Genomic DNA, 24,150 nt, shown 5'->3' on the forward strand with positions numbered 1-24,150 from the left:
AGGGTCATAAAGGAAATGGCAGCAGAGATAGTGGTTCCATTGGTTATAATATTCCAAAATTCCTTGGATGCGGCAAAGGTTCCAGTGGATTGGAAAAAAGGGAGGGTGGCAGAAAGTAGGAAACTATAAGCCAGTTAGTTTAATATTTCGTTCAGAAATTATTAGAATCCATTATTGAAGAAGTAATAACTGGACATTTAGAAAGTCAAAACTCAATCCATCAGAGTCCGTATGATTTTATGAAGAATAAATCTGTTTGACCAATTTGCTAGAGTTCTTTGAAGATGTAACACACCAAGTGGATAATGGGGCTCGTGTAGATGTGGTTTATCTGGACTTCCAGAAGGCATTTAATAATGTGCCATACAAAAGGTAAGATCACATGGGATTTGGGATCATTTATTAACTTGGATAGAAAACTGGCTAACCGAAAGAAGGGAGAGAGTCAGGATAAATGGGTCTGGTTGGTAAGATGTAACTAGTGGGGTGCCATTGGATTTGGTCCTTGGGCCCCAACTATTTACAATATGTATTAATAACTTGGATGTAGGGATGGAAGATACAACAGTTAAATTTGCAGATGTCACTCAAGTACGTGGGACAGTAAGTTGCATTGAGGAAATAAAAATTTACAAATAGATATGGATAGGTTAGGTGAATGGGCCAAAATTGGGCAGATGGTGTTTAACGTGGATAACAGGTTATCCATCCATCTCTTGGTCTGGCCTGAAAAATGGAACGGCAACTTATTATCTAAACAAGATAAACTTCAGAGTGCTTCGGTGCAAGGGATTTGGGTGTCCTCGTGCATGAATTGCAGAAAACTAGCATGCAGGTACACCAGGAAATAAGGATAAGGAACGCAATGGAAATTTTGCTTTACAGCTAAAGGAATAGAGCATAAAAGTAGGGAAGTGTTATTGCAACTGTACAACGCATTAGTGAGACCGCACCTGGAATATTGTGTACAGTTTTGGTCCCCTTTGAAGAGGGGTGTAATTTATTTAGAGGCAGTTCAGAGGAGGTTCACTTGATTGATTCCAGGGAAGATGGGTTTGCTTTATGAAGAGAGATTGTAGGACGGCACGGTGGCGCAGTGGTTAGCACTGTTGCCTCACGGTGCCGAGAACCAGGTTTCAAACCTGTCCCCGGGTCACAGTCCGTGTGAAGTTTGCACATTCTCCTTGTGTCTGCATGGATCTCAGCCGCACAGGCCAAAGAGATGCAGGGTAGGTGGATTGGCCATGCTAAATTGCCCCACAGTTGGAAAAAAATTAATTGGTTTTGGAAGAATGAGTGGATATCGGCAAGATAGCACAAGTGGTTAGCACTGTTTCATCACAGCGCCCAGGAACCTGGGTTCAATTCCCGGCTTGGGTAACTGTCTGTGCGGAGTCTGCACATTCTCCCCGTGTCTGCGTGGGTTTCCTCCAGATGCTCCGGTTTCTTCCAACAAAAGGTCATAGTTGTAGGATAAAGGGTAGCAGATCTGTAACTAACATGTGGGGAAATTACTTCTCTCACAGGGTTGTGATTCTGTGGAATTCACTACCCCAGAGTCAAGTGGATGCTTGGGCATCGAGTAAATTTAAGGAGGTGATAGACAGATTTTTATTTAGTAATGAGTTGAAGGGTTATGGAAAGTGGGCAGGAAAGTGCAGTTCAGGCCAGGAGGAGATCAGCCAGGGGCTGACTTGACAAATCCTGCTCCTAGTATTTAGGTTCTTGTGTATATTGTGATTGTCATGACACACAATTGGCATTGTATAAATCCATGTATTTTTTTCTTGGGTCTGAAGATACTTGGGGATCTATATATCATGGACAAAGACTGAAAATAATTATAAATGCTTTTGGAATGTTTCCCTTTTCTATTTAGAGAATTATTGGGTAGGAGTCATGTTACAGCTATACAAAGCTCTCCTTAGACCATATGCGGAGTACTGTATTCCGTTGTGGACACCACACCATAGAAAAGCTATTTGGTCTTTTGAGGAATTGCAGCACAGATTAGTACCTGGATTACAAGGTTAAATTATGAGAGGTAATTACACAAGTTAGGCATGTGCTCCCTCAGAACACAAATCATGATTGTTTTCAGGTTATCAGGGGAACAGTAAGGATAGAAAGAAATTATTCCACTGGTTAGAGAGGTGCCTAAAAATTAGAAGTGCCTAAAAATTAAAGCCAGACGTTTCAGGGGTAAAATTAGGAAACACTTTCTTTCCATGGCACTATTTTGAAGCAGGAGAGTTCCTCCCAGGGTCCTGCCCAAAATCTATCCCTCAATCAACATCTAGAACATAGATTGCTTGGTCATTATAACATTCCTGTTCGTGGGAGCTTGCTGTGTGAGAACTGGCCTCCTTAAAGTGCTTTACAGCCAAGGAAATATTTTAAAATTGTAGCAATGAACAGTTGCAATTTAGAAAGTGCTGGAGCCAATTTGTACACTGAGCGCTCCCACAAACGAGAGTGTGAGAATGAATAGATAATCTGTGCCCGTGATGTTGATTTAGGCATAAATATTGGCTAGGAGTCTGGGAATAACTGCACTTCTCTTCAAAATAGTTCCAAGGGTGCTTTTACATCCTCCTGCAAGGGCAGATGACACCATGGTTCAACATCTCATCCGAAACATATTTACTTAGGAGCAGGGGGAGACCCTTTGAGCCTGCTCTGTCATTCATTATGATCATGGCTGATCATCCAACTAAATAGCCTAGTCCCGCTTATCCCCATATCCTTTGATCCCCTTCGCCCCAAGTGCTATATCTAACTTGTTCTTGAAAACATGCAGTGTTTTTGCCTCAACCACCTCCTGTGGTAACAAATTCCACAGGCAGACCACTCGCTGGGTGAAGAAATTTATTTTTGCCCATTCCCCTTTATCAATATCTCTTGCGATTTTACGATTCCTTCTAAACTGCTTACAGTGCTGCTTATCTTTGGGTCATAAGAAAGTTTGCATATGTGGCTGTCTGTCCCATCATGCAAGTAATGAATAAACACAGTGAATAGTTGAAGCTCCAGCACACACCTTCACAGAATCACATCCTGCCAATTAGAGCATCTATCCATTATCCCTACTTTCTGTCGCCTGCCGCTCAGTTCATTTCCAACCAGATCAATAATTTGCCTTCAATTCTGTTTGCTTGGACGAAAGATCTTAAAACAGACTTTATTATTTATCTATCATGTCCATTTACTTTTCTCTGCACTATTTTATTCTCATCTTCATAAATTCAATCAGAATCACCTGGTATGACATGACCTTTACAAATCTGTACAGCTGAAAATGTTCAAGGTTTTCAATTACTGTATTCTTAATCATAGACTTTAGTAATTTCCTGACAAAAGATATTATTGATTGGTTTATAATTCTTTGATTAAATAGCAGAGTGATTTGTAATCTGAAGGAACAGTTTCTGAATTAAGAAAATTTTTGGAAGATTAGAATTAAGCATCAGAAATGTTTTCACCTACCCAAACCCTAGGATGGATACCATTTGGGATATACGTCAATCTTTAGGGTCATTATTGCATTCATTACTGTTATCTTGCTTAATTGGTTTTAGTGAGTCCCTATCTCTGATTCAAGATCTGCTTCCTTGCGGAGTCTGTCTACTGTATTGACCATTGTTGCAAAGCAACAATTTAAAATGTCGGCCATTTTCTTTTCATTTAATTTATCAGTAGAAATTTTCAAATGGCCCACATTACTTCTGATCACTCTCTTTTAAATACAAGTGTAAGCTATTTTGTGTTGACTTTGACATTTTCATAAGTTCTCTATATATATATATATATATATATATATATATTGTGTTTGCTACTGCACCGAGTAATGCAGCACTCAGTGATCTGGGAACCCTGTGCCAAATTGGGAATTTAGTGCAGAGGGGCAAGGGGGTTTTGCTTTTGTTTTGTTTTCTCTATAGTGGTTGATGAGTGTTCTTTTGTCTCCGAGCAAGGAGACTGGCGTACCATTACTTTCACTTACCGTTATTTAGTTAAGTAATCAAATAAATAGGTTAGATGGACATGACAGGGCAGGTGGTATGTCATGGAAATAAAAGTTACTTTAGATCTAGTGTTGTGTAATGAGACAGGACTAATTAGTAATCTCACAGTAAAAGATCCATTGAGGAAAAAATGATCGTAATACAATTGAATTTCGCTTTTAAGTTTGAAAGTGACATTCTATTCCAAAACAAGAGCCAATTACACAGGTTTGAGGGAGAGCTGGCCATTGTTGATAAGTTAAATAGGTTGAAAGATATGGCGATAAATGAAACATGGGAAACATTTAAGGAAATAATTCAACATGTTCAACCAGAATACGATCTGGTAGAAAACAAAAAATCAGCCAGAAAGATCAATACAGGTCTTGATAAGGAAGTCCAGGATAGTATCAGATTAAAAGAAAAGGCTTATAATTTGCCAAAGATTAGTAGTAAAGTGAAGATTGAGAGTGTTTTAGATACCAGCAAAGAGTCACCAAAATGTTGATGAAAAGGGGAAGATAAGATATGAGTAAACTATCCAGGAATATAAAAACAGGTGAGATCTTTCAGGACTATAGAATAAAGGGGATAGAGACAGACACAAGAATGAGAATCCGATATATTGACCAGATCTAGCAGTTTCCCGGGACCAGATGGTCTACATCCTCGGGTGCTAAAAGATAGCTAGATAATGGTGGTTATGATTTTCCAGAGTTCCATTGATTCTCGAACAGTCCCAGTGGATTGGAAGTTAGTAAATGTAACTCCACAATTTGAGAAAGTTGGGAGAGAAAACCAGGGCCGACAGCCTGACATCAGCTGTCAGGAAAGAGCTGAAATCTTTTATTAAGTACGAAGTCTCACAACACCAGGTTAAAGTCCAACAGGTTTGTTTCGATGTCACTAGCTTTCAGAGCGCTGCTCCTTCCTCAGGTGAATGAAGAGGTATGTTCCAGAAACACATATATAGAGACAAATTCAAAGATGCCAAACAATGCTTGGAATGCGACCATTAGCAGGTGATTAAATCTTTACAGATCCAGAGATGGGGTAACCCCAGGTTAAAGAGGTGTGAATTGTATCAAGCCAGGACAGTTGGTAGGATTTCGCAGGCCAGATGGTGGGGGATGAATGTAATGCGACATGAATCCCAGGTCCCGGTTGAGGCCGCACTCATGTGTGCGGAACTTGGCTATAAGTTTCTGCTCGGCGATTCTGCGTTGTCGCGCGTCCTGAAGGTCGCCTTGGAGAACGCTTACCCGGAGATCAGAGGCTGAATGCCCTTGACTGCTGAAGTGTTCCCGACTGGAAGGGAACATTTCTGCCTGGTGATTGTTGCGCGATGGCCGTTCATTCGTTGTCGCAGCGTCTGCATGGTCTCGCCAATGTACCACGCTTCGGGATATCCTTTCCTGCAGCGTGTGAGGTAGACAACATTGGCCGAGTCGCATGAGTATGTACCGCGTACCTGGTGGGTGGTGTTCTCACGTGTAATAGTGGTATCCATGTCGATGATCTGGCACGTCTTGCAGAGATTGCCATGGCAGGGTTGTGTGGTGTCGTGGTCACTGTTGTGAAGACTGGGTAGTTTGCTGCAAACAATGGTTCGTTTGAGGTTGCGAGGTTGTTTGAAGGCAAGTAGTGGGGGTGTGGGGATGACCTTGGCAAGATGTTCATCGTCATCAATGACGCGTTGAAGGCTGTGAAGAAGATGACGTAGTTTCTCCGCTCCGGGGAAGTACTGGACGACGAAGGGTATTCTGTCGGTTGTGTCCCATGTTTGTCTTCTGAGGAGGTCGGTGCGGTTTTTCGCTGTGGCGCGCCTGAACTGTCGATCGATGAGTCGAGTGCCATATCCCGTTCGTACGAGGGCATCTTTCAACGACTGTAGATGTCTGTTACGCTCCTCCTCGTCTGAGCAGATCCTGTGTATACGGAGCGCTTGTCCAGAGGGGATGGCTTCTTTAATGTGTTTAGGGTGGAAGCTGGAGAAGTGGAGCATCATGAGGTTATCTGTGGGTTTGCGGTAAAGCGAAGTGCTGAGGTGACCGTCCTTGATGGAGACGAGTGTGTCCAAGAATGCAACTGATTTTGGAGAGTAGTCCATGGTGAGTCTGATGGTTGGATGGAACTTATTGATGTCATCGTGTAGTCGTTTCAGTGCTTCTTCGCCGTGGGTCCAAAGGAAAAAAATGTCATCGATGTATCTGGTGTATAACGTCGGTTGAAGGTCCTGTGCGGTGAGTAGGTCCTGTTCAAACTTGTGCATGAAGATGTTGGCGTATTGGGGTGCGAATTTGGTCCCCATGGCTGTTCCGTGCTTCTGGATGAAGAACTTGTTGTCGAAGGTGAAGACGTTGTGATCCAGAATGAAGCGGATGAGTTGCAGAATTACGTCTGGAGATTGGCAGTTGTCGGTGTTGAGTACTGAGGCTGTTGCAGCAATGCCGTCGTCATGGGGGATGCTGGTGTAGAGTGCCGAGACGTCCATTGTGACGAGGAATGTTCCTGGTTCAACTGGTCCATGGGTGCTGAGTTTCTGTAGGAAGTCCGTCGTGTCGCGACAGAAGCTGGGTGTACCTTGTACGATGGGTTTCAAGATGCCCTCGATGTAGCCAGAGAGGTTCTCACACAGGGTCCCATTGCCTGAAACGATAGGGCGGCCTGGTGTGTTGGGCTTGTGTATTTTCGGGAGGCTTCACAACAGTGACCACGACACCACACAACCCTGCCATGGCAATCTCTGCAAGACGTGCCAGATCATCGACATGGATACCACTATTACACGTGAGAACACCACCCACCAGGTACGCGGTACATACTCGTGCGACTCGGCCAATGTTGTCTACCTCATACGCTGCAGGAAAGGATGTCCCGAAGCGTGGTACATTGGCGAGACCATGCAGACGCTGCGACAACGAATGAACGGCCATCGCGCAACAATCACCAGGCAGAAATGTTCCCTTCCAGTCGGGAACACTTCAGCAGTCAAGGGCATTCAGCCTCTGATCTCCGGGTAAGCGTTCTCCAAGGCGGCCTTCAGGGCGCGCGACAACGCAGAATCGCCGAGCAGAAACTTATAGCCAAGTTCCGCACACATGAGTGCGGCTTCAACCGGGACCTGGGATTCATGTCGCATTACATTCATCCCCCACCATCTGGCCTGCGAAATCCTACCAACTGTCCTGGCTTGATACAATTCACACCTCTTTAACCTGGGGTTACCCCATCTCTGGATCTGTAAAGATTTAATCACCTGCTAATGGTCGCATTCCAAGCATTGTTTGGCATCTTTGAATTTGTCTATATGTGTGTTTCTGGAACATACCTCTTCAGTCACCTGGGGAAGGAGCAGCGCTCCGAAAGCTAGTGACATCGAAACAAACCTGTTGGACTTTAACCTGGTGTTGTAAGACTTCTTACTGTGCTCACCCCAGTCCAACGCCGGCATCTCCACATCTTTTATTAAGGACACTGAGAAAATCATGCTACATCTGTATAGAGTCAGTGTGAAAATCGCTTTGATATTTAAGTGTTTTTTGAGAGTATATTTTAATAGGGTACAAGAAGGAGAACCAGTGGATGCAGTATGTTTTAATTTCCATAAGACTTTCATTAAAATATCACACAAAGGTTAATCCGCAAGATAAGTGTTCATGGGGTTGGGGGTAATATGTTGGCATGGATGAAGAATTGGTTAACAAACAGGAAGCCATGAGTAGGGACGTACAAGTTAGGAGTAGACCACTCGTCCTCTAGAGTCTGCTCTGCCGTTCAGCGAGATCATGCCTGATCTAATTGTAATCTCAATCCCACATTCCTGCCTACCCCCGATTCCGTAAATGTTTCACCCCAGTGTTAATCAAGAATCTATAAAGCTCTGCTTTTAAAATATTCAAAGATTGTGCTTCCACTGCCTTTTCAGGAAAAGATCTCCAGAGACTCGCGGGGGGGGAGGAGGGGGCCTGATTTCTCCTCATCTCAGTCTTAAATGAGCAATCTCTTATTTTTAAACAGTGACCCCCTAGTTCTAGATTCTTCCACAGAAGGAAACATTGGGCGCGATCTTCCAGCCTCGTTATGCTTGCACTCAAGTGTAACGAGTTGATGAATAGCGGGAGAGGCCAAAAACGGGAATCGCGACAGGCGGCAAACAGTTTGCAATGCAACCAGCCTGCTGCCGTAGGCGAAATCGGAATCTCGCCTTAGCGTGACAAGAAACCAAAGGATGGGGAACCCTCTGCTGGGGGAGGGGGCCCTCTGCAGCAGTGGGCCGCCGTGTGTGTGTGGGGGGGGGGGGGGGCAATCGCTCGTGGCACCACCATCCCGATCCCTACCCCATTCCGGGGACAACCCTTGTACCTCCCATTTGTCGCAACCATAACCCTCACCGACTGCTGAGGACTCTGGCTGCGTGGTTGAAGGCTATCGCTAACAAGGCATTGGAAACATTGGTCAGTAAGCACTTGACACACAGAATCATAGAATTGACAGCGCAGAAGGAGGCCATTTGGCCCATCGAGTCTGCACCGGCTCTTGGAAAGAGCACCCTGCCCAAGCCCACACCTCCACCCTATTCCCATAACCCAGTAACCCGACCCAACACTAAGGGCAATTTTGGACACGAAGGACAATTTAGCATGGCCAATCCACCTAACCATATCTTTGGACTGTGGGAGGAAACCGGAGCACCCGGAGGAAACCCACGCACACACTGGGAGAACGTGCAGACTCCGCACAGGCAGTGACCCAAGCCGGGAATCGAACCTGGGAACCTGGAGCTGTGAAGCAGTTGTGCTAACCACTATGCTACCATGCTGCCCACACATGCCACATGGGTGGGCGGGCCATGCCTGAACACTGCGGGAGGCAGCACCACACATGCAGCAGCCAACATCCAAACACCCAGGGGATGGGACACCGCTCGGGGACATGGCCGGAGGCTGGGTAAGCGCCACGGAGGGGGTTGTTGTTGCCTGGCGAGATGGGCAAAGGGCCCCGGGGCCAGCATTGTTGAAGATAGTGACAGAGGCATCATTATGGCTGTGTAAAAATTTGTTTTATGTGCTGCACAATACCCAGTTCCGATAATGCCACCGGGAAGAGGGGTGGAACTCGAGAGAGCTGGTGGTCACCATCGTCACCCCATGGGACGGGTCCTCATTGGCGCCTCCTCTTCCCGGTCAGTATCCATAGGGCCCTGGGGTTCACCTTGGGATGGGGTGGGCAGCTGGAACGAGGCCTGGCTGCCCCTGCATCATCTGGCTTTGCCAGCCCTGGCGGTTCCCCATGGTCTGCACCATTGTGTTGATGGCCCCGGCAATGCTCCTCATTGATTGGGCCATGCTCTGCAGCATCTCGGCAATGTCCACCTGCAACTGGGACAAGCTCCTCGGCCATGCCCACCTGAGGGTGAGACATGACCTGCAGAACCTCATCAAGGTCGGCTAGCACTGGGCGACATCCCCCAGTTGAGGCAGACTTCCTGCTGAGGCCCTCTGCCATAGAACAGTACAGCACAGAGCAGGCCCTTCGGCCCTAAATGTTGTGCTGAGCTTTGTCCGAAACGAAGATCAAGCTATCCCACTGCCTGTCATTCTGGTGTGCTCCATGTGCTTATCCAATAACCGCTTGAAAGTTCTTAAAGTGTCCGACTCCACTATCACAGCAGGCAGTCCATTCCACACCCTGACCACTCTCTGAGTAAAGGACCTACCTCGGACATCCCTCCTATATCTTCCACCCTGAATCTTATAGTTATGCCCCCTTGTAACAGCTACTTCCAGCCGAGGAAATAGTCTCTGAACGTCCACTCTATCTATCCCCCCTCATTATCTTATAAACCTCTATTAAGTCACCTCTCATCCTTCTCCGCTCCAAAGACAAAAGTCCTAGCTCCGTGCAGTGAAGGTTAACAAGGGCGCCCCACCCACTCTCATAACTGGTTGGCAGTTAAGTGTCAGTCACCTTAATTTCCTTTGATCTAAAAGCAGGTGGGGGGGGGGTCTACTCAGGCCAATTTAAAAGAGCAACTTGTAACTCACTCCCAGTGAGCCAGAGAAGACACAGCTAGAGTGAGACAGGAAAGAGTGAGTTTGGGAATTTGAAGCTAGGTGGGAATTCAAAGCTTGGGGGGAGGAGGTGCTTTTTAACCCTGGTAAGTGACTGGTAAGTAGTTTTTTCTTTTTCTTTCCATTGGTATAGTTTTTTTTTAAAAATTCCGGTATTGGAGTTGTATAAGTGAACCGAAGGTTTAAGACATGGCAGGAGATCCCAGACCCGTGTCATGCTCCTCGTGTGCGATGTGGGAGCTCAGGGACACTTCCACTGTCCCTGGCTCCTTCACGTGCAAAATGTGTCTCCAGTTGCAGCTCCTGTTAGACTGCTTGACGGCTCTGGAGCTGCGGATGGACTCACTTTGGAGCATCCACGATGCTGAGGATGTCGTGGATAGCATGTTTAGCGAATTGGTCACACCGCAGGTGAAAGTTACTGAGGGAGATGGAAAATGGGTGACCAAAAGACAGTACGAGTAGGAAGGCAGTGCAGGTGTCCCCTGCAGTCATCTCCCTGCAAAACAGATATACCACTTTGGATACTGTTGAGGGAGATGGCTCACCAGGGGAAGGCGGCAGCAGCCAGGTTCATGGCACCGTGGCTGGCTCTGCTGCGCAGCAGGACAGGAAGAAGAATGGCAGGGCTATAGTGATAGGGGACTCGATCGTAAGGGGAATAGACAGGTGTTTCTGTGGACGCAATCGAGACTCCAGGATGGTATGTTGCCTCCCTTGTGCAAGGGTCAAGGATGTCTCGGAGCGGCTGCAGGACATTCTAAGAGGGGGGGGGGGTGAACCGCCAGCTGACGTGGTGCACATAGGCACCAACGATATAGGTAAAAAACGGGACGAGGTCCTACAAGCTGAATTCAGGGAGTTCGGAGTTAAACTAAAAAGTAGGACCTCAAAGGTAGTATTCTCAGGATTGCTACCTGTGCCACGAGCTAGTCAGAGTAGGAACGTCAGGATAGATAGGATGAATGCGTGGCTCGAGAGATGGTGCAAGAGGGAGGGATTCAAATTCCTGGTGCATTGGAACCGGTTCTGGGGGAGGTGGGACCAGTACAAGCCGGACGGTCTCCACCTCGGCAGGACTGGAACCGATGTCCTGGGGGGGGGGGGGGGGGGGGTGTGCGTGTGTGGTTTGCTAGAGCTGTTGGGGAGGGTTTAAACTGATGTGGCAGGGGGATGGGAACCAATGCAGGAAGCCGGAAGGTAGTAAAACAGGGACAGAAACAAAAGGCAGTAATGGGGAAAGTGTAAGGCAGAGAAGCCATAGTCAAAAATCAAAAAGGGCGACAATACAAGGTACAGTGACTGAGTGGAGCTCAGTGAATAGGCCCAGTAATACTAAAATGAATAAAATGGGAAGTAAAAACATTAATGGTAAGCGACACGGCAGGTTGTTATATGAAGATATGGGTTCAACGACAAGGAAAATTAGGAGAAAAGTTAAGAGGATATATAACTTAGGAGAGGTCACTGATCGAGGTATTAAGATTCAAAACAGAGGTATAAAAGCCAACATAACTGTACTTTACCTGAATGCTCGTAGTATTTGGAATAATGCATCGTGAATGACTATGATTTAGTGGTCATTATTGAAACATGGTTCAAGGATGGTCACGACTGGGAGTTAAATATCCAAGGGTATCAAACTATTCAGAAGGACAGAGTGGATGGTAAGGGAGGTGGTGTAGCTCTGTTATTTAAGGATGACATCCGGGCGATAGTAAGCGATGACATTGGTGCTATGGAGGATAAGGTTGAATCCATTTGGGTGTAAATCAGGAATAGTAAGGCGAAAAAGTCACTGATAGGAGTAGTCTATAGGCCACCAAATAGTAACATTATGGTGGGGCAGGGAATAAACAAAGAAATAACTGATGCATGTAAAATGGTACAGCAGTTATCATGGGGGATTTTAATCTATACGTCGATTGATTTTAACCAGGTCGGCCAAGGCAGCCTTGAGGAGGAGTTTAGAGAATGTATCCGCGATAGCTTCCTAGAACAGTATGTAATGGAACTTACGAGGGAACAAGCGGTCCTAGATCTGGTCCTGTGTAATGAGACAGGATTGATTCATGATCTCATAGTTAGGGATACTCTCGGAAGGAGCGATCACAAAATGGGGGAATTAAAAATACAGATGGTAAAATCTAAACAAAGGAGATTACAATGGGATAAGAGAAGGTAGAATGGGAGCCAAGACTTTATGGTGAAACAGGTCAGGAACAGTGGAGAAGCTTCCAAGCGATTTTTCACAGTGCTCAGCAAAGGTCTATACCAACAAAAAGGAAGGACGGTAGAAAGAGGGAAAATCGACCGTGGATATCTAAGGAAATAAAGGAGAGTATAAAATTGAAGGAAAAAGCATACAACATGGCAAAGATTAGTGGGAGACTAGAGGACTGGGAAATCTTTAGGGGACAACAGAAAGCTACTAAAAAAGTTATAAAGAAGAGTAAGATAGATTATGAGAGTAAACTTGCTCAGAATATAAAACCAGATAGTAAAAGTTTCTACAAATATATAAAACAAAAAAGAGTGGCTAAGGTAAATATTGGTCCTTTAGAGGATGAGAAGGGAGATTTAATAATGGGAGATGAGGAAATGGTTGAGGAACTGAACAGGTTTTTTGGGTCGGTCTTCATAGTGGAATACACAAATAACATGCCAGTGACTGATAGAAATGAGGCTATGGCAGGTGAGGACCTTGAGATGATTGTTATCACTAAGGAGGTAGTGATGGGCAAGCTAATGGGGCTAAAGGTAGACAGGTCTCCTGGCCCTGATGGAATGCATCCCAGAGTGCTAAAAGAGATGGCTAGGGAAATTGCAAATGCACTAGTGATAATTTACCAAAATTCACTAGACTCTGGGGTGGTCCCGGCGGATTGGAAATTAGTAAACGTGACACCACTGTTTAAAAAAGGAGGTACCCAGAAAGCGTGTCATTATAGGCCAGTGAGCTTAACTTCGGTAGTAGTGTAGATGCTGGAATCTATCATCAAGGAAGAAATAGCGAGACATCTGGATGGAAATTGTCCCATTGGGCAGACGCAGCATGGGTTCATAGAGAGCAGGTCGTGCCTAACTAATTTAGTGGAATTATTTGAGGACATTACCAGAGTGGTAGATAACGGGGAGCCAATGGATGTGGTATATCCGGATTTCCAGAAAGCCTTTGACAAGGTGCCACACAAAAGGTTGCTGCATAAGATAAAGATGCATGGCATTAAGGGTAAAGAAGTAGCATTGTGTTGCTCTTATTAGCCTTAGTTTTATTAGCTCTGATTATGTCACCTTTGCTCACGAGTCGCCAGGTATCTTTCGGATACCGCCACGTGGTTCAAGCTCGAGTTATGATTAATAAGTCAGCACACCGCTTGGTAAGATTGAAATCAACGGTCATTTATTATGTACAGCAATAAATACTTACACAATAATCCTACTATCTATATCAAAACCTACCACTACTGGCCAATACTTAACTTTTGGGGATGGCCCACCAGGTCAGGGAAACAAATGGTTTATCGAATTGGACCTGGCCTGCGGGATTCAAAAGGCTGATACGGGTCGATGGCTAGGAGTCTCTATCGGGGAGCGATCGCTGGAGTCAAACTTACAGTTTCTGGTCGATGTTCTTGCAAGGGTTGCGAGCAGGAGAAGAAGGGAGAGAGAGAGAGATCTGAACTTGTCCCCTCAATTTATAGGGCCCAGGGGCTTCCCGGCTCTCGGGGCGGCCCTTGACCCTGAGTCTCAAGTGATTGGACTTGTTCCCAATCACTGGGTTCAATATGCTCCAATAATGGGGCGATTCCTCGATCGGGGGGTGGTCGTTCATCTGTCTTTGTTTCGGCCACTGCAGGCGCCGAGAGGTCTGGCCCGGCATTCAATTGCTAATATGTTGCAATTGTTCCCGGGGATAGCCGATTAAACTGCAAATGTCTGTGTTGATGTACTGCTAATAGTCGCAGGTATCGATTTGGGCCGACTTCCCCTGAGCCAAATACGTTATTCTGTCTGCAGCTGTCCGTTTTGTGTCCTGTCGGCTGCTTTTCCCATCAGCCTTTTCGGTGAGACATTTCATATCGGGTTTTGGCCAAATTAATCGGGAATCAGCCATTTTAGGTGGCTACAGCCCTCCTTGTGATCCTAACGCGAAGCGTGAAGGATCACATAAATTTTGTCCTTTCTGTTCCCTGACCGGGGGGACACCTCCTACATGGCCACTACTCTGACCCTAGCTATGCACAAAAATTTACCTAAATAATTCTTGAGGGCGCTCTGTCAGGCAGGGGCATGTATCTAAAAAAATAAAAACTTGGAACCTCTGATTTTACCTAAATACACTCATCAAGCCTGGCATCATCCTATCTCTCTAAACATACAACAACAATTACAACATTCAATATACTCTTTCCTGGCTTGGCAGTCAAGCGCAGGATCATACATTTTCTGTTATTGGGGTTTTGTACATTTTTATTTACAGAAAAACGCAAGTGCATGTTTTATTATTGTGGTTTCATAGGTCACGGGGGTCTGGTCTTAACAGAATATAGGGGATCAGATCCGATATACCGGGGTTCGAGTGCGGTACGCTCTCCTCCATTTGCGGAGGCGCATAGTCTGCACTGCACAGCAGAGTATCGCCAACGCTAACAGTGCTTCAATTACGTAGGACAGGGAGTACCAGGTTATGAACTTGGCACACCAGGATAATGCAACGTGGCTGGTGACTGGGCCCTCGGTACTGCGGGGCAGTGAAACATTAACGGCAGGGGGGTTTGGAGTAATGGGGTCCGCGTTCCCGCGCAACCAAATGTTCATCATAAAAATTTTGATCACGATGAAAGAAGTATTCACGGCTGTCCTCTTTCTTTTTCTTTCTTTGTGTTCTGTTTTCCTTCGGTTCTGGAGTTCTGTAAAACAAGCATAGTATCTGTAACTACCTTGGTATAATATCCGGTATGTGAGTGTGTCTGTCCTTCTTGGGGCCAATTATTCCCTTATAATTGGTCACTCTATGTGACTCCCTCATTTTTTTTCAAAACAAATGTTAGGACACGGCACACTTCCCAATGGTGGACCAGTGCTAAGTTTATCATCCAAATGTTCCTGGATGTAAATAGCATGAGGCAGCAACCCAAGGGTCGCCTAAATAAATAAAACTGTTTTGAAAGGAAAAGGTCGAATGAGGTGCGTATGGGCTGCGACGGGTAAGATTTGGATGGAGTCCCCGGGTAGGACGGCTACCAATACCGTATGTCCCCTGCTCCGGTTTCCTCCCACAATCCAAAGATGTGCAGGTTAGGTGAATTGGCCAATGATAAATTGCCCTTAATGTCCAAATTGACCTTGGTGTTGGGTGAAGGTGTTGAGTTTGGGTAGGGTGCTCTTTCCAAGAGCCGGTGCAGACTCAAAGGGCCGAATGGCCTCCTTCTGCACTGTAAATTCAATGATAATCTATGATTAATCTAGGACAAAGGTTCGGCACAACATCGTGGGCCGAAGGGCCTGTTCTGTGCTGTATTTTCTATGTTCTATGTACCCGAGCGTTTTTGACCAGCGGGGGGTTCCCAGGCAGGGTGGGTCTCCCGACGTTTCTCCACTGCCTGAGCAACCGACAAGAACGGGCAAAAATGTAGCCATCATGGTGGGGTTGCTGCTGTGATTCTACCGTCAAATCAGATCGGGCATCTGGCACTCGAACCAGTACCAGCTGAAAAGCTAGTTCCTCTGAACGAGCGTTTGGTGCTGTGCTTCTACCCTCGAATCAGAACGGGCGTCTGGTACCCAAACAGGTATCAGCTAAAGTGTCTGCAGACAAGCTAGTTCCACTGAACAAGCGTCTGGGCTGTTGACCAGGTATCTCTGGACAAGTTGGTACCATTGTGGTATCTGTGGACAAATTGGTACCGCTGAACAAGCGTCTGGGTGTCCGTTGGAAAGAGCTAAAAGGTTTCAGGTGAATGGGTGTGTGACGGTGAGAAACATTCTCCTGTCGGACGAACAACGCTTAATCAAAACATACAAACAACATAAAACATCCTGCAGGTTCCATCAGGAAGGACAACACTTTTCCCAAGTGTCTCCTTTAAATCATCATGTGGACACCTCAGTTCTCTGTTGCGAACAGGGTCGCAAAGGGGTTGGCGGATTGGGGGTCTGACTCGAGGTCGTCCCCTTCTCCCGGGTGCCAAATTCTGGAGTGAATTAATGTTGAGAGGACTGCGTGGTATGAGTTGGGGTTGCTTTCGTCGTTGCGGACGAGTCTGTAGGAGTTGTCGCGGTGCCAATGGGTTTTGTCAAGTTGTGTGGGGACAAAGTTGGGGTCGTCCGTATAGTTCGGTGGTCGGTGGTGTGGTTTGTTTAAGAAAGTGATCAGGAAGGGATCACTGGAGTCGAACTCGGAGTCGCTGGGTGTGGGTCCAGGATAGTAGGGAGGCGTGCTGTGGCTATCGTCAGAGTCACAGTCGCTGTCTCTGCTGCTGCAGTCTGTGGCCATTCCGGGGCGGAGTATAAATTTTGGGGGTGGAGTCGGGGGCGAGTCTGTGTCTGGGCTGGACGTGGTGGGGATTGGTGTGGTCACGTTGGCTGTGGGCGGGGTTTGGTCTGCTGCGTCAAGCATGACGTGGTGGGCGTTGTTTGACTGTGCTCCATAAGCCTTTAACTGGTTTATGTGAAACCACGCACTCTTACGTGGGTATTTGATTTTATATACCGATGGGCTTACTTTATCCGTAATGGAGTACGGACCCGAGTATTTCGGAGACAGAAATGTGCTGGGGTTATACACAGACAACATCACTTGTTGTCCTGTATTATACTCCGTTGCATGTACTGCCTTATCAAAACATGCCTTGCTCTGTTTTCTTTTCATGCCCAGTTTAACAGCGGCTGCTAACTGAGCGGTTTTTACATTTGCAAGTAATTGTTCAACGGCTTTCTCGTGGGTGAGGGCCGTAACTTCAGGGCTGGTCAGGTCTAAATCCAACAAGTACTCTGTCCCTTTCATGGGGTGTCCGGTCATGAGGGTGTATGGGGTGTAACCTGTGGAGGTGGAAACAGTGTTACGCAAAAACATGAGCGCAAAGGGGAGGTCAGAATCCCAAGTGGTGTTGTCCTGCTGGACCATTTTTCGGAGGGTGGTTTTTAGGGTCCGATTCATGCGCTCCACTATACCACTCGACTGTGGGTGGAACGCAATGTGAAATTTTTGGGTTATGCCAAATATCGTGAGGACGTTCTGCATGACCCGTCCCGTAAAGTGAGAACCTTGGTCCGATTCAATACTGCGGGGCAGTCCCCATCTTGTAAAGATGTGGTGGGTTAGGATTTTGGCTGTGGTTTCCGCGGTGTTGGTGCGGGCTGGAAATGCTTCCACCCACTTTGTAAAAGAGTCTATGACCACCAGAACGTATTTATATCCATTCCTGCAAGGGGCAATGGACCTATAAAATCGATCTGGAGGTTAGTCCAGGGGCCGTTAACGGGTCGGGTGTGGCTGAGTTGTGCCTTTTTGGCATATATATCTGGGTTGTTCTGTGCGCAGATGAGGCAATTCTCAATGTAATGGGATACATCCTCTTTGAGATTTGGCCACCAACAAAGCTGTTTGAGGTGGGCTGCGGTGGGATCGATTCCCTGACCATCATGGAATAAACAGATTTATTGGTTCCTATCCTGCTTCGGAACTACATAAAGGGTGTCTTTCAACACCACACCGTCATGTGTGGTTATCGTATTTCTGAACCTCTCGTATGGGGCTGGATACTTCCCTTTCAAGAACTCTGTGAGAGCGCTATCCTGCTTCTGGGCCTCTACTAGATCTTCGATCCTAGTCTGCGTGACCTGAACTGCACTCACTGGCGCACTCACTGGGGCGCTTTCAGGGGGCTTCCAAAAGTACCCATGCCTGGATCCTGCTTTAGCCAGCGCGTCGGCTTTTACATTTCCAGGGGGGGAGGAACGATGGTGGCTGCGGACTTTTATAATGCCAAAAGTCCTGTCCTTGGCTTTTTTCAGAATATGGCGGAATAATGGGGCTGAAGGGAGGGGTTTCCCATCCGCGGAAACAAATCCTCTTGTTTCCCAGAGGGGCAGAAATTCGGTGAGGCTGTTGCAAACGTATAGGCTGTCTGAATATATGTCTGCCGGGCTGGGGAAGGAATCGGGGTGCTCTATAATGTAAGCGATGGCCGCAGGCTCTGCTTACTTTTAATTTTAATGCGATTTCCTCGAAGGCGAGTCCCTGCGCGTCCTCCACATAAATCCCACAACCTGTTATGCGTTGCCCATCCAGGACCGTGGAAGATCCATCCACATAGATCCTAATGGGATCTCACGTGTCCGGGTGAGGGGGGCTTTGAGATGGAGTGGCTAGTTTTCTTGGGGGTGTTTTCGCGATAAAGGGGGCCTGTATTATGGTGGGGCGAGATGATTTCACACTCCTTGCACTCTTTCCAGTGCTTCCACGTCCCTCCTATTGTGAGGTGACCAGAACTGCACACAATACTTCAAATGTGGTCTCACCAAGGTCCTGCACAGTTGCCGAAAAACCCCACGGCTCTTAAACTCAAGCCCCCTGTTAATAAACGCTAACACACTATAGGCCTTCTTCACGGCTCTATTCACTTGAGTGGCAACCTTCAGAGATCTGTGGACATGAACCCCAAGATCTCTCTGTTCCTCCACATTCCTCAGAACCCTGCCGTTGAGCCTGTAATCCGCATTCAAATTTGTCCTACCAAAATGAATCACCTCACACTTATCAGGGTTAAACTCCATCTGCCATTTTTCGGCCCAGCTCTGCATCCTATCAATGTCTCTTTGCAGCCTATGACAGCCCTCCACCTCATCCACTACTCCACCAATCTTGGTGTCACCAGCAAATTTACTGACCCACCCTTCAGCCCCCTCCTGCAAGTCATTTATAAAAATCACAAATAGCAGAGGGCCCAGCACTGATCCCTGTGGTACACCGCTGGTAACTGGTCTCCAGTCTGAAAATTTTCCATCCACCACGACCCGCTGTCCTCTATGTGATACCCAGCTACTTATCCAATTGGTCAAATTTCCCTTTATCCCACAACTCCTTACTTTCTTCGACCATGGGGAACCTTATCAAACGCCTTACTGAAATCCGTGTATACGACATCAACTGCTCTACCTTCATCTACACACTTAGTTACCTCCTCAAAGAATTCAATCAAATTTGTGAGGCAAGACTTACCCTTCACGAATCCGTGTTGACTATCCCGGATTAAGCTGCATCTTTCCAAATGGTCATTAATCCTATCCCTCAGGACCTTTTCCAATAACTTACCGACCACCGAAGTAAGACTAACTGGCCTATAATTACCAGGGTCATTCCTATTCCCTTTCTTGAACAGAGGAACAACATTCGCCACTCTCCAGTCCTCTGGCACTATCCCCGTGGACAGTGAGGACCCAAAGATCAAAGCCAAAGGCTCTGCAATCTCATCCCTTGACTCCCAAAGAATCCTAGGATATATCCCATCTGGCCCAGGGGACTTGTCAACGCTCAGGTTTTTCAAAATTGCTAATACATCTTCCCTCAGAACATCTACCTCCTCCAGCCTACCCGTCTGTATCACACTCTCATCCTCAAAAACATAGCCCCTCTCCTTGGTGAACACTGAAGAAAAGTATTCATTCAACGCCTCTCCTATCTCTTCTGACTCCATGCACAAGTTCCCACTACTGTCCTTGACCAGCCCTAACTTCACCCTGGTCATTCTTTTATTTCTCACATAAGAGTAAAAAGCCTTGGGGTTTTCCTTGATCCGACCCACCAAGGACGTCTCATGCCCCCTCCTAGCTCTCCTAAGCCCTTTTTTTTAGCTCATTCCTTGCTGCCTTGTAACCCTCAGCGACCCAACTGAACCTTGTTTTCTCATCCTTACATACGCTTCCTTTTTCCTCTTGACATGACATTCAACCTCTTTTGTGAACCATGGTTCCCTCACACGGCCATTTCCTCCCTGCCTGACAAGGACATACCTATCAAGGACACGCAGTATTTGTTCCTTGAACAAGCTCCACTTTTCATTTGTTCCTTTCCCTGACAGTTTCTGTTTCCATCTTATGCTCCCTAATTCTTGCCTAATCGCATCATAATTACCCCTCCCCCTATTTATAAACCTTGCCCTGCCGTCTGGCCCTATCCCTCTCCATTGCAATAATGAAAGACACCGAATTGTGGTCACCATCTCCAAAGTGCTCTCCCACAAACAAATCTAACACTTGGCCCGGTTCATTACCCAGTACCAAATCCAATGTGGCCCCACTTCTTGTCGGCATACCCACATATTGTGTGAGGATACCCTCCTGCGCACACTGTACAATAACTGCCCCATCCGAACTGTTCGACGTATAGAGGTTCCAATCAATATTTGGAAAGTTAAAGTCACCCATGACAACTACCCTGAGACCTCCACACATATCCATAATCTGCTTTGCAATTTCTTCCTCCACATCTCTATTACTATTTGGGGGCCTATATAAAACTCCTAACAATGTGACCGCTCCTTTCCTATTTCTAACTACAGCCCATATTACGTCAGTCGGCAGATCCCCCTCGAACTGCCTTTCTGCAGCCGTTAAACTATCCTTGGTTAACAATGCTACTCCTCCACCTCTTTTACCACCTTCCCTCCTCTTACTGAAACATCTATACCCCGGAACTTCCAACAACCATTCCTGTCCCTGTTCTAACCATGTCTCCGTAATGGCCACAACATCGTAGTCCCAAGTACCAATCCACGCTCCAAGTTCACCTACCTTATTCCAGATGCTCTTTGCATTCAAATAGACACACTTCAACCCACCTTCCTGTCTGCTGGTACACTCCTGCAACCTTGATACCCTCCTCAGTACCTCACTACTATCAACACTGGCTTCTGGACGACAGCTCGTTTTCCCATCCCCTGACAAATTAGTTTAACAACCCCCCCCCCCCCCCCCCCCCCCCCACCCTGCGAAGAGCCGCAACAAATTTTCCTCCCCAGATATTGGCGGTAACCGACTGCGCCACGCCTTGGTCACCTTCACTCATGGTTCCGACGTCGTGTACCAGGCTCTTCACTGCGGTCGCCACCCTAGCATTGTTGGCTTCGGTGCCACTCATTGCCGGTGCCATCTCCTGCACCCGTAGCCTCTGGGACTCCTCCAAGCAGCCATGGGTGTGCTGGAGTGATGCTGATTTCTCCCTCTGAATGTCCCGGCCACTCCCTATCGTCTCCATTAACTCCGGGTAACCCTGTCCCACAGGCTGTGTCAAGCTAGGACCCAGCTGGGTCTAGGGATCCAGCAGACCTCCAACTGCTGCCTCGCCTGGGGCTTCCTGCTCCACCAGATGTGCATCAGCAGCAGTGTACCCCAGAAGCCTGACCATAACATGTCCCACCGAGGTGTACTTATCTGCGCTGGTGGAGGGTGGGAATGGCAGCTGTGCCGCGACTATAACAGTTGCATCCTCGGGGCTCTCCTCCAGTGTTCTCCTCTGAGTCATGAGAGGGTGCCGCTCGGGATGGGCCGTCGCCGTTGGCTGCTGGCCCTGCGGGAGAATGGACATGTGGTTAGTTGGAGGGATGGATCAGTCAGTAATGCAATCGCTACTCACATTTGACAGGTCCTCCGAGTGGAGCCTGGTGGTTCCTCATGTCTGCGACGTCTGCCAGCCTCCCTGTTGGTGACCGTCCTGTACTTGGCCACACCAGTCTAGGGCCTGTTCTTCGAATGAGGTGAGGATTCTCATGTCTGGCACCCCACCGCCAACCTGGAGCCTCTCCTGCCAATTATGGGAGAGCTTGTCCTGAGGATATACAGAGAAGGCAAAGTTAGCCCCATGTGCGGTTCACAGTTATGGGGGGAGGAGAAGGGAGAGTTGGGGTGGAGAGAGGGTTAAAGGGGTGGGTGGAAGGAGTGCTGAAGGGGGAGGGGGATGGAGGGAAGGTTGGGGTCGCCTGGGGGGAATGCTCATTTGGGGGGGATGGGTGGGACGTTGGTGTCTACTCACTCGTGCTGCCCAGTGGAGGTCGTTGACCTTCTTCCGACACTGGAGGAGGCCAGTCCTCCTGGTCACACTGCCCGAGCTGACTGCTGCCGCCACCTCGTCCCAGGCAGCACTGAATGCCTTGTGACTCACCCTCCGCGACTCTCTGGATAACAGGACATCCCTCCTGGCCTCCACCGCATCCAGGAGCCTTCACAGGTCAGCATCTCCAAATCTTGGGGCTGGTCTCCTCGGCGCTATTGTTGCTTGCTGGAGCAAGCACAACTTAAGTGCTGCTCGACCTTGTTAGTTGGGGGCTGGCAAGCCAGCGTTTGGGGCGAGATGCCCATGAGGCCTCGTTAAGTTGACCAATTAATATAGAATTGCGTTGCCTGTTTCGCTGGGCCAAGTGCCGGGAAATATGTGGCAATTCCCGCTCGCTGCAACACTTGGAAATCTTTCCGGAAAATCGCACCCATCTTCTCCACATCCACTCTGTCAATATCCCTCAGCATCTTGAAGGTGTCGATCAAGTCATCTCTTACTCTTCTAAACTTGAATGGATACAAGCCCAGCCTCTCCAACCTTTCCTCGTAAGACACCACCCATTCCTGGTATTAGTCTAGTAAACCTTCTCTGAACTACTTTTAACACATTTACATTCTTCCTTGAATTAGGAAACTAATACTGTACACAGTACTCCAGGTGTGGTCTCACCAATCCCCTGTACAACTGTAAGTATAATCTCCCTACGTTTGTAATCAATTCCCCTCACACACAATATCATTCTATTCTATGACACCCAAATCATTCTTCACCTCGGAGCTCTGCAATCTCTCACCATTTAGATAATAAGCGTCTTTTTTTTATTCTTCCTGCCAAAATGGACAATTTCATATTTTCCCATATTATACTCTATTTGCCAGATTTTTGCCCACTCACCTTATCTATATCCATAGTCTTCTTCAGTGTTTACTTTCCTACCTAGGTTACAGACCAAGTACTGGAAAATGGGATGAGAATGGATAGGTGTATGACGGCTGGCGCAGACACGGTGGGTGGAAGGGCATTTTTCTGTACTGACTAAAACTATAAATGGGTCATTTTCAAGTTGGCAGACTGACAGTGGAGTGTCAGAAGGTTTAATGTCGGGGTCTCAATCAATAATTCGAATAAGAGAGTAATGTATTGAAGTTTGCTGATGATACAGAGCTCAGATTGTAAACCGAGGAAAGGACAAAGAGGCTGCAAAGAGATATAGCCAGGTTAGATTAGCAACAAGACAACAGATGTAATATAATGTGGGGAAGTGCGAGGTTATTAATTTTGGTCCTAAGAATAGAAAAGCAAATTACATGTAAAAGGGTGTGAAAGATGTAACTGTTGATGTTCAGAGGGACTTGGGTATATTCACACAAATTGTGCAGGAAGTTTGCATGGAGGTACAGCAAGCTATCAGGAAGGAAAATTACAAATTGGCCTTTATTGCAAGGGGAGTGGGGAACAATAATAAGGACGTTTTGCTACAATTGAACAGGGTTTTGATGAGATCACTCCTGGAATACTGTGTGCAGTTTTGGTCTCCATATTGCATTGTAGGTGTTGTAGCAAAGGTTCACCAGACTGGTTCCTGGGATGATAAGATTGTCCTATGATAGATAAGTGGCTGAATAAATTGGTTCCATTTTCTGTGGACTTCAGAATTTTCAGAGAGGTAATCTTTTGAAACACAAGATCTTGAAGGGACTTGACAGGCTCAACGCTGAGGTTGTTTCTCCTGGCTGGGGAACCTAGAACATGGGGCACAGTCTCAGGATAAGGGTTGATTATTTAGGACTGAGATGAGGAGAAATTTATTCACTCGGAGTATTGTTAATTGTTGGAATTTTCTATCCCAGAGGGTTGCAGATGATCCCTGATTGAATTAAGACCGAGACTAACCAAATTAAGCAATATGTGGAGCAGTGGGAAAGTGGATTTAAGGTTGACAATCAGCCATGATTGGATTGAATGTCAGAGCAGACTTGATGGGCTGTATGGTCTACTCCTATTTCTTATGTTG

At 46.9% G+C, this 24,150-nt stretch overlaps 1 protein-coding gene across 2 annotated transcripts in view; it reads left to right on the top strand.

The window, feature by feature from the left end:
* Window positions 1–24,150, top strand: part of LOC140398332 (ATP-dependent RNA helicase DDX42-like) — a 213,141-nt gene that overhangs the window by 853 nt on the left and 188,138 nt on the right. The window lies entirely within an intron of this gene.

The sequence above is a fragment of the Scyliorhinus torazame genome, chromosome 21 (assembly GCF_047496885.1).
Source record: "Scyliorhinus torazame isolate Kashiwa2021f chromosome 21, sScyTor2.1, whole genome shotgun sequence".
NCBI lineage: Eukaryota > Metazoa > Chordata > Chondrichthyes > Carcharhiniformes > Scyliorhinidae > Scyliorhinus > Scyliorhinus torazame.